Genomic DNA, 14890 nt, shown 5'->3' with positions numbered 1-14890 from the left:
AGATATTGGCAAAAGAGCATTTTTGTTTGTTTGTTTGTTTAGGTGTTAGTGAGTCTCACCTGGTGTCGATGATGTAGTTCATTACCCAGGCTAAGCTATGCTATTTCATAGGTTTGGAGTATCAAATGTATTTTCACCTTACAATGTTTCACTTTATGATGGTTTTATCAGGGTGTTACCCCATTGTAATTCAAGGAGCATAAAACAAAAGATAAAAGTGTGATATATATATATATATATATATATATATATATATATATATATATATACATACACACACACACATGCATCAATTATAAAAGAAAGCCAATCAACATATTGAAGACCAATGGAGGTAAACCTAGAAAATGGGTTTGCTGCAATGAAGGATTCTTGAGCTTTGTTTGCAAGTAAAGCCTAAAGCTCCTAATGTTTTATGTGCTGTGCTTTAAGAATGATTTAGTATAAGTGTTTAAAAAAAATGAAACATGGAAATACTAAAAGTGGGGAATAAAACTAGAAAGATATTTCCATGCTACTCTCAAGTAAGTAATAAAAGAAATACACACACACACTTGCAGAATGAAATCAATAGAGGAAAGAATTTCTGGATGACAGGGCTTAGTGTCTGAGTAATTGTGTTATCATTAGAAATGGGCCACACAGGAGATGACTGGATTTAATTGGGTGTTTTTTAAAGCAGATAAAGAATTTATTCTGAAAATTGAGTGTTGGAGATGATAGCATGCTATACACATGAAACTTCCATCCAGGTATTTGGAAATGCTGTGAAAAGTTAGGGCTTAGAACAGATATTTGTAGGTCACTGTCATGGGATGGTGGCAGAAATGGGAGGATATCTCCCTTGACAAATAGTAGGAAGAAAAAAGAAAATGGTGATGTGATATTGTGGAAATGCTTACATTTACAGATTATCAGGAGAAAGCTAGGCTAAGGCAACAAAGAAACTGAAGATGAGAATTAAGAAGCATTTCAAGAAACCACATTGCCTCTGACTAGTTGACCTGAAGAAATTGTTGGCAACTGCTTGAGTATTATTGATCTACTCTGAACTGATGTGTGCTTCACCTAAAATTTAAATTCTCCAATCTTATATGTCAAATAGATCACACAATGGGGAATGAATAATGAGAGTTATAAGAAGGTGCCTCTAATGAACTTAGACATAAACATTTTGCTTTTTGAGAGTAAAACAAAATAAAACAGAAAAAGGTCAAACTCAAACCTACTGAGAATAGAAATCATTTTCTCTAGATATGCATAGAAAATTTTGATTAAAAGATAAAATGATTGGCTTACATACAGAAGCTCCTTTTAGAGAAGCAAATTTTGGAATTTCAGTTCTAGCATTGTCCTGGAAGAGAGATGTGATATTTTAGGGACTTGGATCATTCATAAGCAAAAGGTTCTCTGCCATGGGCAGAATTAATGTCTTGAGACTTTACTGGAGTAAAATACTTCCCATGTCAATCCTTGGGTTTTGTGTTAATTCTGTTTCATCAATCAACTTACAGGTCCAATTACTGGGGGTATATATATATATATTCATATATATATATATATTTTTTTTTTCAAGGAAATGTGAGCACTGGAAGTGGATTCTCCACTACGAATTAATTTTGTGAGAATTTAGTAAGTCATTTAATCATTTATTTGGGATTGCAATGTTACATCTTGGTTTCTGACTGTGAAAAGTTAAAAGAGCAGATTTCAGATAGCAGTAAATCCACTTGAGCTATGTCACTGGAGAGGCTACAGTGCCTCCATTGCCATGGGAGTTTTCTTCCTTCTCGACTTTCTGCCATCCATTTTCTGCTCTAAGAATTCTCAAATCTGGAGTTCCCTGGTGTTCAAATGGTCTTTTCTTATTAACAGTGTAGTCAGATCTGCTAGGAGAATCATCAGGTGTTACAGGATTTTTTGACAAATACATGCAGACCGTAGCTGGCTGAATGCCTAGATCAGTGTGTGGTAAACATACTGACTGATTGACTGGGTTCTACTTTGCATTATATGGTTGCAGAATACTTAAATGCTTCCCGCATTTTTATGTTCAGGATGCTGCAAACATAGAGTCCTAAGGTTTTAGAAATGCAGTATTAAATATGTATCACAAAATGAGAACCAACAGAGCTGTAGTTAAGACTCCACTAAAACCATAGGAATCATCAATTCTGATAGCTCCATTATCTTTCCTTCCATATTTGTGTTCTCTTTCGGTGGCTGGAGTGGATTGACTTCTAAGAAATCCCAGAGAAAAATATTTTATAAATGAATTGGTAATTACATAAATATAGTATTTGTCAAGACACCAAGTGCTAGGAGCATAGACTTTGGGTTAAGTTCCTCCTTACATACTAAGAAGACAAATGGAGAAACACTGCAACATGGGTATATTCTGCTGAAATGTTTGTCAATTGATCTGTTTTATTTTATCTCAATGCCCAATAATTTTCCAATATCTATTTGTCTAACATCTTCAATATCACAAGTAACAGAAAAACTCATCATTTAAATTTTTATGGCCAGTAGTGCTTTTTATATAGAGAGATGAATTTCCTTGTTTATTTTTGCCAGTATTATTGTAAATAAATTCTTTTAAAACAAATGATTAAGAGTATGAATTATGAAGCAAGATGGCTTGTGATTAAATCCTAGTTTTCCCAGATATTAGCACTTCACAGTTTACTTAAACTCAATGTGCCTCAGTTTCTGCATCTGAATGATGAGAATAATAATAGTTCTCAATGGGCTGTGGGTGCAGCTTAGTGGTAGAGCACCTTTCTAGCAAAGCCCCAGTACTGCAAGAAATAGTTCCTAGTGTTGTTTTTAGAATAAAATGTTTTAATATATGTATATATCACTTAATATAGGGTCCCAAAATATTAAATGATATAAATTGTTCATCATAAATATTATCATATATGTATTATTTAGATACTCAAAAGCACACAGAGATTTTTCAGAGTCTTAATATACTAATTTATGAAATATTGCTTCGTGCCGATGGATATTAATTAGTCATCCATTGACAGAATTATATATTCAACATGTATTCAATATAATTGAACATTGCTTTCCCTTTTATATTGAGATATCATAATCCCATCATCTTTTTTTAAACAAAACATGAGTGATTACATTGAGACAATAACATGAGCAAGATTTTCAAAACTAGCAGAATTACACCAATACTTTGATAGCTACCCAGGCTGATCTGAAAGATTTTTTTTTTTTTTGCATGTAATTAGTTGGAGTACTTGAGTTTGGTCAATAAGATTATCTGATTGAACAATTAGTATCTGAGGCTAGCTATATCTATTTGTATGTAAAACTTGACTTACTTTAAATTCCTAGTATCATTTATTAAAAAGGGGATCATATCAGATTTATTTGATATTTGAGAGAATAATTTTTTTTCATAATTATTATAATCCATGTGTCACTTATGGTATTTTTTTCTATGAATCTCTTAGCTTAAAGCACTGAAATGCAATGTATTGTATTAATGTAAAACAATAGAGGTATTTTATTTTACCCTTAGGGGAGCTGGTACAGCTTATTCCAGTTATCACTCTTCATTCTACATACACAACACTGACCTTAAGGCCATGTTATGTGGAAGTTGGTTCACTTCAACCTGTATCTCTGTCACTTGCAATGATTTCTAGTCTGTATCACACGGAGCAATTTCAGTAAGTGCTTAATTCAAGTGATTTACATTCACACATGGACCTCAGGCTTTGCACTTATAGATTCTATTCCACAATAAGCTCTCTCATAACCCTCTATTTCTCTATAAAGAAGTTTAGATATTTATATTAAGCTATCTTATTTAAAATATTAAATGTTTTTTACTTCTTATTTCCCTATATGTTAGGGAGAAAATGTAACTCCCTCCTACCTTCCTGTGTATGAAGATATTTCTATTTTTATTTCTACATTATTATTGAATTTGGGGTGAAAGCAGGGCAAGTGAGTTTAGAAAGTAATAAATATTAATATGTTCTCTAAGAGAAAAGAAAAAGTCTTCCAGAAAACAGGTTATATTCAGAATCACATTCACAAAGTAAAATTTCAAAACATTATTTTAAAATGAAATATCACAACTTTGAAGCTTTGAAAATAAGTTATGACAATGGTAATTTCATTTATTTTTAGTTATTCTTCAGAGTAACAAAACCCTCTAAGAGTGATCTTTCTCATGTTAAAAACTTGCTTTAATTTACTATGAGGAAATTGTGTGAATGAATGTGAAATTAACTGAATGACATAGAACACACACATAATGTTCATCAGAAACCAGCATCCAAAATGATGTTAAGTTCACCTTGCACCTATATATGAAATGACTGAATGGCAGTCACTTTAGAATTAAAGCTTGGCTGTATAGTATGGAATGGGGAAAGGCTGTAACAATGAGGCAATAAACTGTTTCATTCAGAGTTGATGTGTTCAAGAAAGAAAGACTTAGGTCCTGCCAAGTGTTTATGAAATATATTATTATATTTCTTCAGCTTTTTTCTTTTTAATTTATTAGTTCTTTTTAGAATGGATATTAGGGTCCATTTTAATATACTATATAAGCATAGAATATATGTTATTTTAATTAGGACCCCAGTCTTATGGATGTACATGATAGTAAGATTCACTCTAGTATATTCATATATCTACACAGAAAGTTTAGTTCAGATTCATTCCACTGTCTTTCCTATTCCATCCCATCTCCTTTCCCTTCATTCCCCTTGGTCTAAACCACTGAACCTCTCTTCTTCCCCTCTCCTCCTTATTGTTAGTTAGTTTCCACCTATCAGAGAAAACATTCGACCTTTGGTGTTTTGGGATTGGCTTATTTCACTTAGCATGATAGTCTCCATATACATCCATTTACTCACAAATGTCATAAAGTCATTCTTTATGGCTGAGTAATACTCCATTGTGTGTGTGCGTGCGTGTGTGCATGTGTGTGTGTGTGTGTGTGTGTGTAGATTACATGTTTTCTTTATCCATTTGTCTGTTGAAGGGTAGCTACCTAGGTTGATTCTATAGATTAGCTATTATGAATTGAGATGCTATAAACATTGATGTGGCTACATTACTGTAGTATGCTGACTTTAGCTCCTTTGAATATATACTGAGGAGATGAATAATTGGGTCAAATTGTGGTTCCATTCCTAGGTTTTTGAGGAATTTCCATACTGCTTTCTACAGTGGTTGCACCGATTGGCAGTGCCACCAACAATGTATGAGTGTACCCTTTTCCCCATATCCTCACCAACATTTATTGTTACTTGTATTCTTGATAATTACCAAACAGCTGAGAAACTTCCAGTTAAAAGCCTAAGAATGAGAACTTAGTGCTTTTATTGAGAAAAATAAACCAAATGATGGTAATTTTTCCTTTCACTCTGATGATTCCTTTGATAATTGAGAAAAATTTAAACCTTTTACATGCATGAATATGTACACAAAACGTGTAATAATTCTGTCATGCCTCTAACCCAAAAGTTGGAGTTGTGTTTGTGAATTTAAGCATGTACATCAAGAAAGAATCTTGCACACATCAAAAAAAGTTTTAAGATGAGGGACAAGCTTACATTAGTGTACCATACCTACACATTGTTTGCCAATACCGCTGGTTGCTTTTATTTTAACAATAGCTCCTGATCTGTGTCTTTTCCATGTTGTCTTCTTGTTTGCAACATCACAAAAAAGAATATTTTTAAATCAACTCTTTTTAAATTTGGTCTCATCAGAATTATTTCAAGTTTGCTGGACTTCGTAGTATTTCTGACTAATGTTATTTTGATCAAACCTGAAGTGTCTACCTTCTTTTTTCCCATTGCTAGTTTTCTGGGATCTTGGAAGAGGGTGAAAAGTGGCTCATCATTTTTATAACCCTTTTCTAATCCTTTAGCGTCACCTTCTTGGCCCCATGTTCTTTTCTTGGCAAAGGGAAAAGAGCTTCATGTTCTAACCATCGGAAAATAGTTTTGATGTGTTTTAAACGTGCTACAACCCTTGGAGATATCCAGCTAGCCAGGCTTTACGTTTGTCTGAGTTCTTCCTTTCACTTCTGTGTTTCAGATTAAAAGTAACTTGAAGAGTACATTTGGTTAGTAATGCTTTAGTTTGGCTGCATGTGTACAGAGAAGAGGAACTGTGTGTTCTGCAGACTGGGCAAACTATTCTCCAGAAGACTCCTGGTCATGTGGAAATAGGTAGAGCCTTCCCCCACACTAAGGTAGTACCCTTCTCTCCAAATGCTGACTGTCCTCTTGCTGCTCCTGTTCTCAGCAATTCCATTTGCTTTGCCAAGCCTTATCTCTCTTGAGCAACTGTCTAACCACTGGCTGAATCTGCTAACTAAAAACACAAGACTCTAAAGTAGTAAGTTCTGTATGTGTGGATCATAGATAAGTCTCAATTATTATATCTTATATGATATTATCTCAAAATTGAACAATGAATACTAAATCACCATTGGAACAAGATCGGGTACGCTCTAACGAAAATTAGTGTAACATAGGGTAGCATATATTTCAAATGCTAGAAGAAACAACTTTGAATGCTTTCACCATAAAGAAATGATAAATATTTGAGGAAATAGATAATGCTCATTTAAACATCACACAATATATGCAGCAATGAATAATGGTCCCCCATTATTGTGTAAAAAAATAATGTAAAACTTAACAGATTTCAAATACAACATATTTGAATTTAAAATAATCATAATTTTCTTATCATAATTATAATGAATGGTTCTAGAACTTTTTAGTCTTTGTTATATAAGTTGTGAAAGATACTTCTGATTGCTTTAGTTCAGGGATTGGCATACATTTTCTTCAAAGTGTCTGGTAAATATTTCAGTTTTTGTAGGTCATGTAGTCTACGTCACATCCACTCATCTCTGCTTTCTAGTGTGAAAGGAGCCATAGACAACATGTAAACAAAAGAATGTGACTGTAGCTTGCTACCACCTGGCCTATCAATTAACTGCTTTCTTCATTTCTCTTTTGAAGCCCAGTTTTCTTGAGCTATTAGGTTGGTGAGCACATGCTCAGGAAGGTAGGCTCCTCCCTTCACTTCAGTGATGAAGCAGGATTGATTTAAGCAGTCATTCCAAGGATCACCTTTTGTCTGTGGTTGGTGTAATTAATTTCTGGTACACACATAAAAGGAAATTCATTGGGGCCTTCTAGTAACTATATTTTGGGAGAAGTGGCATGTGAGAAAACCAGGTTATTTAGGCAGCCACACAATGAGGTTGTGAGAATGAACATCTGTTAGTACAAGACAAAGATAATAGCAATCATTCATGGTAACTTCAAGTAACTTATTATCTGCAGAGCACATTGGCACCACTTTTTTTGGTAGAGGTTTTCATATTTAAAAAAGGGATTTTTAGGGTTGGGGATGTGGCTCAAGTGGTAACGCGCTTGCCTGGCATGCGTGGGGCGCTGGGTTCGATCCTCAGCACCACATAAAATAAAAAATAAAGATGTTGTGTCCACCGAAAACTAAATATTAAAAAATTCTCTCTCTCTCTCTCTCTCTCTCTCTCTCTCTCTCTCTCTCTCAAATAAATAAATAGATAAATAAATAAAAAGGGATTTTTAAAATTAGGATTATAAGCAACTGCAATTCATAGCAAAGGCAAACTTTAGATCTCTAAAAATCTAATTAAAAATTCCATGAAGATCATAAATATTTTTAAAAACTATATTTTCAAAATATATTGCAAAATAAACACTTTAAAAAGTCTCTCAGAGAGCAAAGAATTATTGTTTAATAATTTTTATGTATACAAGAATATTTTCTAAGATTTAAGAGAAGTTATAAAATAAAATTTAAGTTAGGGTCTTGTGGGAAAATAGATAGGTTTTAGAGAGATTTATTGTACTTACATGCATACATACTTTATTCTTTAATTGGGAATGAATAAATACATCTCACATTGAGTTGGTTATGAGGTGTAAAGCCACATAAGCCAGGCTCCAAATATTAAAAATTAAGCAAATTACTTTTTCTTTCTGATTTTTTTCTTGTACAAGATATATCACTATAGCAAGTCACATGGTGGTGGATTCTTGTAATCTCAGCATCTGTGGAGGCCTAGGCAGGAGAATTGCAAGATCTAGGCCAGCATTGGTAACTTGGCAAGACCCTGTTTCAAAATAAAAATAAAAAGGACTGGAGATGTAGCTCAGTGGTACAGTGGCCTTGGGTTCAATCTCAGAACCAAGAATAGATGAATAAATAATAAGAAAGAGTAAAAAGAAAAATTAAGACTCATTACCATACATTTATACTCTACATATTTCATTGTATCTTGAAAGTACATACAGCTAAGCAGTTTAGTTACTAAGATTGGAAAATTTTATATTAACCCAGAAATATCTTTGTCTTTCTATTTATTATCAATATTCAAGTGGAAATTTATTTCAAATTTATCCAGGGTTTAAATCTCAATTCTGAATCTTGGCTGTCAAATGGGAAAACGTTCAGTTGGAACCCCTTTCCCACTTGTTAGTCACTGGATAAAAACACCAATTTATTATAAAAGCAAGCTTTTTTTTGCCTGGAATAATCCCCCCTTAATACAGGGCCTTCTTGCTTTCTGTTTAGTGAATTTATTTTTTCCTTGCTGGACATTCTGTTTTAATTTGTTTCCCTGTCCTTTTAAATTTCTTCCTGATTTATAAAAGTAAAACATAACCATGAGAGTCAGGTTTTGGATTCAGCTTTAATGACATCTGAAGGAAAAAGAAGAAAAAGAAAATGGCTTTTTCGATGAATTGTTCTCTTGCCTTCTTTTATTGCTATTCCCTTTGGGAATAATTGTCAGGTCTGGTCAGTCTCAGGAAAAGGGGTCTTACAGTGAAAGACACATGTATACCTCTGAGGTATAAATGCTGTTTTCCCAATAGATAATGAATACTGTACGTGGTATGTACATATAGTTTGTTTTGTTGGCAGTGGTATTTGGTATTATTTAGAAAGATTGTAGAATATTCAGAATCATATCTATCAAACATTTACAAGAAAATTTGGTGGTTTTTTTTTTCCTAAGAGAGAGAGTCTTATGAGTTTGTAATGTGAATTTCTTTTTGCTTATGGAAGCATGTAAGGTCTATTCTTTCAACTACCCTGAGCTGTTTTGACCCTAAGTGATTTTAATAAGTTAGAACAGACACAGACTTCACTGTGGTACATTCCAATGAGAATATCAAATTAATTACAAATATCAAAAAATTTAAATTTTCTGGAGGAGAGTTGCCCCTGTCGTGTAGAAGTTAATATCACCTAAATGGCTGTCCGTAGGTTGAATTGTCCTTTGATAGGAAGGTTGCTAACTAGGATGCAGCAATATCTCAATTCAAGCTGTTATGTTCAGCTACCATAGGTAGGATGGCCTATCAACCTAGAAACTTATTTCTTACAGGTAAGCAGGAATACCAGGACCAGAGTGTCATCATAGTTGGATTCTGGGGAGTGCCGCAGTCTGGCTGCAACAGAATAACCCGGGGGGTGACGAGCAACTTGTGTAGATTGATACAGCTGGAGTGGGAGCCGTTTATTGTAGGACTGGAGGGGTATACATACATTACACACAGCTTATCTTAATTAACATAAACTAGATACAGCAGTCAACCAATAAGGAATCGCCACACTTAATGGCTCGCTGGCGTTACTTCACAAACCACTCCCTCTGCAAAATGCCAGGCACCATCTTGACTTGTTTACAGACTCTAACATTTCCCCCTTTTGTTTAATTTAAATAACGACCATAGTGGTTTTTACACAAACACCATAAATAATCTGCTACAAGCAGAAGGGGAGGATACAAGCTATGGCTCTCAGCAGGGGAGGGCCCTCTTCTGGACTGCAGACTTAGGACATCTTGTTGCATCTTTGAATGATGCAAATAGAGAGCTCTCTGATATCATTTTCATAAGGGCACTAATCTTATTAGGGGGGATTCATTATCATCACTTAACTACTTGTTAAAGGCCCTTCCTTCTGATACCATCCCATTGTGGGCTAGGATTTTAACATTAATTTTAGGGGGAAGATTTCAGTCAATTGTAGGCAATAAGTATTTACTTGTGTGAGTGTACATGTGTGTGCATGTGTATGTATGTACGAATCTGTTTAAAGTCTATTGGCATTATAGTATAGGAATTATTTTAACTGTTTGATAAAAGATAGGGAATAATTTGGAACACATGAATAATCCATTCAACAGATAACAGGTATATATGCCATGAAAGCACAAAACTAAAACCTGAATTTTAGTACCAACTCTACAACTCATTAGCAGTTATGCATTTGTAGGATTTTTACTCTTGGAAGGATCATCTAGAAAATGATAGGCATGGACTAACTTATCAAATCTATATTAGTTATATATTGTTGCATAACAATTTACTATCACAAAGTCTAAGTCTGATCAATAGAGACCTCTCTGCAAGATGGCACTAGACTTAGATCAATGTATAGGCTGAAGCTGAGTTCCCATCTGGAGCTCAGGGTCCCTTCACAGTTCACTGAGGCTGTTGGAGGAAATTTTGTACCTTGCAGTTGTAGAACTGAAGTCCCCAATCTCTGGCTGTCTTTGGTCCAGGGATTGCTCTCAGCTTTTAGAGGCTTCTTTCAGATTCTAGCCATGTGATCCTCTCAAAATATGGCAGCTTATTTCTTCAACATAAGTTTAATTCTATTTCCCAATATTAAAATCCTATTCCACATTGCTATGTATATCTTATAAGATGTGATATAAAGCTATCCCAGCAGTAGCATAGATCCTCAAATGAAAGAATTGTTCAGAATGTGTATACTAGGGACTAAGGATCTTGGGGGACCATCAGAATTCTGCCTACAACATGTAAATATTAAGATATAGATTACTACAATAATTACATGAATACTAATACATCTTCTGGCAAGAAGTGAAGAGGAGGAATGTCCACAGTCATCTGCATGGGTGAAAAACCCTGGTTTGGGGCTATCTCACAGTCTTGATGTCCTGTAGAGATTCCTGTATTTATCTCAAGTATCCCCTTGATTGCAGCAGACTACACATAAGTATTATAAGTAGTATTCTCTCTGTGAATTTTTTATTGCTGCCATGACACATTGATAAAAATGGCCCCTTAAAAAGCCCACCAATTTACTTATTTAGGAGGACAAAAGTTCAGGCACAGGTTGGCTTAGCTAGTTTATATTCTATGAAGTCAAACATAAGGTACCAGCAGTGTTGATTTTCTTTCCATTAGTCCTGGGGGCAAATGAACTTCCAATCTTGTTAAATATACTGGCAGAATTCTGTTCCGTGTAACTACAGAATTGGGGGCCTCATTTTCTTGTTGACTATCCATTGAGGGTCATTCATAGCTTCTAGAAGCTGCCAAATTCCTTGATTCATTCCAACTTTCTCTATCTTCAAAACCCACAATGGCAGGTTGAATCATTCTCATGCTTCAAAAGTTTGACTCCCTTTTGCATTATATATCTTCTGTCTTCCCCTCTGATATTTTTTTTGCCTTATTTTTTTGCTTTCAATGGATCATATGATTAGGTTTATATATCTTGGTAAATACAAAATAATTTTCCTATATTTAGAGGATCAGAATATGCCATTCCATAATATGCTACCTTGGCATAAGAATTATTTTGAGCTGATGTCATTTGAGGTGCCTCCCCTACTCCTATACCAAGGAGGGAAAAAAATACTCATAGAAAAGATGGGAAGTTGACACCAAAATAAGTTTTCATAAGCAGACATTACTAAAATAATCTTCATCTTCCATTCCATTAGTTTCATCATATATTTCCTGGTCACTTCCCCAAAATTAATTATTTATGTAAATATTAATAAAATTACGTGTCTATCTTATTTTTTATTAATTTAATTCATAGACACCCTAAATGCAGAAGTAAGAAGATAGAGGAAATATTTTTCTTCATCAACAAAGGTAAGTTAATAAGTAACTTTAACCACATCTACCAAAGTCCCTCCACAGTACTTAGACTGGTGTTTGATTGAATAACCCAGGGATGGAAATCTTGGGACCACATCTTTAGAATTCTGCTCACTATATCATTTATATCTAAAACAATGAATTAGCAAATATTTATGGTGTAACTTCTCTGTTTAATGTTCTGTATTAAAATCGGAGGAAACAAAAATGAGGATAATGTGTTCACTGTTCATTAAGAGCTTAAATTTGATGGAGAAAATTGGTCCTTATAAGAGATTCTAGGATGGAGATGAACAGAAATTGTAGTTGGGAAGGATGGGAGAAAGACTGGGATGACAATGGTGTGCAGGAACAGTCATCGCCACACAGGGCATAGCTTGGCTTATTGAGGACAAACCTGAAGTAATGCTGGGGAAAGAAGCACTTAAGAGGGGCTTCTAGCAAATCTGAACTGTGAATTATAATATGGAGGTTAGACCAACATATTTCTTTATTCTGTTCAAACTATAGGGGACTATTTATAATACTCTGTTTCCCACCAGAATATGGAACCAAATGAGAAATGGAATAGAAGCTAGGCTGAGAGATCAAACTGACATCAACATTTCTGATAAATCTGATACCAGAGCACAGCTTAATAAGTCAGCCTCACCCAGTCACAGTGCCCAAGGATTTCAGGCTTTGTGTTCCTTTGTAAACCCAATGGCATGGAGGGACACATAATTTGTGCTACTGTGTATAAACTAATCTCTGAAAGCTTCTTACAAATTTCCCTCTGAAGAAAAGAAAGTAAACTTTTGGACTTAGAGGTTGGGGATATTAATATAGTTGAACTTTTTCCACCAAAAAACAGAAGCCAGGAGAATATGTGCTTTTCCACTAATTCTGCAAAGACCTTGCTCTCAACTAGAGATAGCAGTGTCCACTCTCAATATATCCCTTAAGAATAATTTAAAGATGATAAGACTGGAAGAAAGAGCTTTGAGCATTTTAGAGAAAACTTGAAGTATAAATACAAAGCCATCAGGTTTGGCTAAATCTTATGTAACTTGTCAATAAGAAAGCTGTTTTTCTTAATCAGGCTATTGGCATTAGAAAGTATATCATGGAAACAATGATCTTGACTGAAATTTTTCTTTCAGATGGAGCCTTTAGGCTTCAGTCTTGTGAGAAAGCTACTGATTTAATTCTAGTCCTTTCAAGGCTAGCTTAAATGGCTAAGTAATGCCAGACTAAGGTCACTGACACTAAAAAGTTTTAAAATTTAAGGGCTATCAATTCACTAAAAGGAAATCCTGGAACCAATGTCCAAGACTTTGTAGACATTGAACTTTCACATTCAGGTCAGAGGTCAATTACTAGTGGGGTTCAACTTTGTAGTGATGGATACTCAGACAGCAACTGGGAAATTATATTGCTTGCTGAAGTGTGTGGCCTGATGAATTTCTTTTCACCTTAGTCTCTGAGAGGGAAACAAAAGTGACTCATTCACTTTATCTAAGAGATCTGACAAAAATTTTGTACTGTATGGGTAAAGAGACACTCCAGACATTTGGCATTTGTTTTTTAGGGATTGGCTAACTTCATTTGACTCAAAATGGGATAGGGAGGAAGAGCATGAAAGAAGATTAACATTAAATAGGGAAGAGAGCTGGGAGGGAAAGTGGGGGAGAAGAGGAATTGCATGGAAGATGGAAGGAGACCCTCATCGTTATACAGAATACATGTATGATGTTGTGAGGGGGAAAAAAAAAAGAAGTGTGTCACATTAGATTGCATAGAGAGAAGTGATGGGAGGGGAGGGGAGAGGGAGGGGGATAGGAAGGGCAGCAGAATAAAATAGACATTATTATTGCTGTATGTATATATGTGACTGTATGACCAATGTGATTCTGCAACCTGTACAATCAGAAAAATGAGAAATTATACCCATTTGATTCAAATGTATGAAGTGTCAAGATCATTGTACTGTCATGTGTAACTAATAAAATAAAATAAAATAAAATAAAATAAAAAGAGACACTCCAAAAAGCCATTTACTTTTAATAATTTATCTTCAAAGAAAAAAAAAGGCTACTCAAAAAGTTCACATTTGCTTACAAATTTGGGAATTAAACATTTTATTGTTAAAAATAATTTTAATAAAAATAAAACCCAATCATCTATATAACTGGTAAAGCAAAATCTGTTGGAACCTAATTTTAAAGTCTACTGTCAGGAGGCAATATAATATCAGTAACGTTCAATACTAACCATAGATTTGTCATTGTTCTTGTTAAATTTAACATGAACATCATATTAAAATATATTTACCTATGATTATCCCAGGTGTTCATATGACTATTTCCCTGAAACAAACATGTTCAAATTTAGTGATGTAAATCAAGTGTGCTCAAGGAAATTCCTACACGCAGAGTGGAAATGGCTTTTTTCTGCTCTACAATGTCTGAGACTTCAGGCAAAAGATTTAACAGGTAGGAAGAAGGTTTGGGGTTTAGTATTATCTGATGCATAGTCATTAGAATATTACCCCTGTCCTGGGAGAACTCGGACTCTAGGACTGTCAGCAACTGGCCTCTCCCAGTGGTTTTACTTCCTAATAGCATGGCAGCTGGCATGCAAGTTCAGGGTTTCAAGGGCAAGGGTTGCAGTGATCAAGGGAAGAAAGCTGGTGGGACCACTCTCATCACCATCCTCCTTTCTATTGGTTACAAGCAAGTCACACACCCACTCACATTCAAAGGGAGTATTGTGCAAGTACTGCCTCTCAGTTGCAGAAGTATAAGGTCAGGTCAAAGAAGCCCAGAGTGTGTAAAATGCAAGATATGCTGTGGCTATCTTTGAAAATGCAATTTGTCATAATGTTTATGAGGGTGTTTCTATTTATTAACCAATTGAGAGTG

The sequence above is a fragment of the Marmota flaviventris genome, chromosome 8 (genome assembly GCF_047511675.1).
Source record: "Marmota flaviventris isolate mMarFla1 chromosome 8, mMarFla1.hap1, whole genome shotgun sequence".
NCBI lineage: Eukaryota > Metazoa > Chordata > Mammalia > Rodentia > Sciuridae > Marmota > Marmota flaviventris.
Note: the sequence above shows the minus strand (reverse complement) of the source record.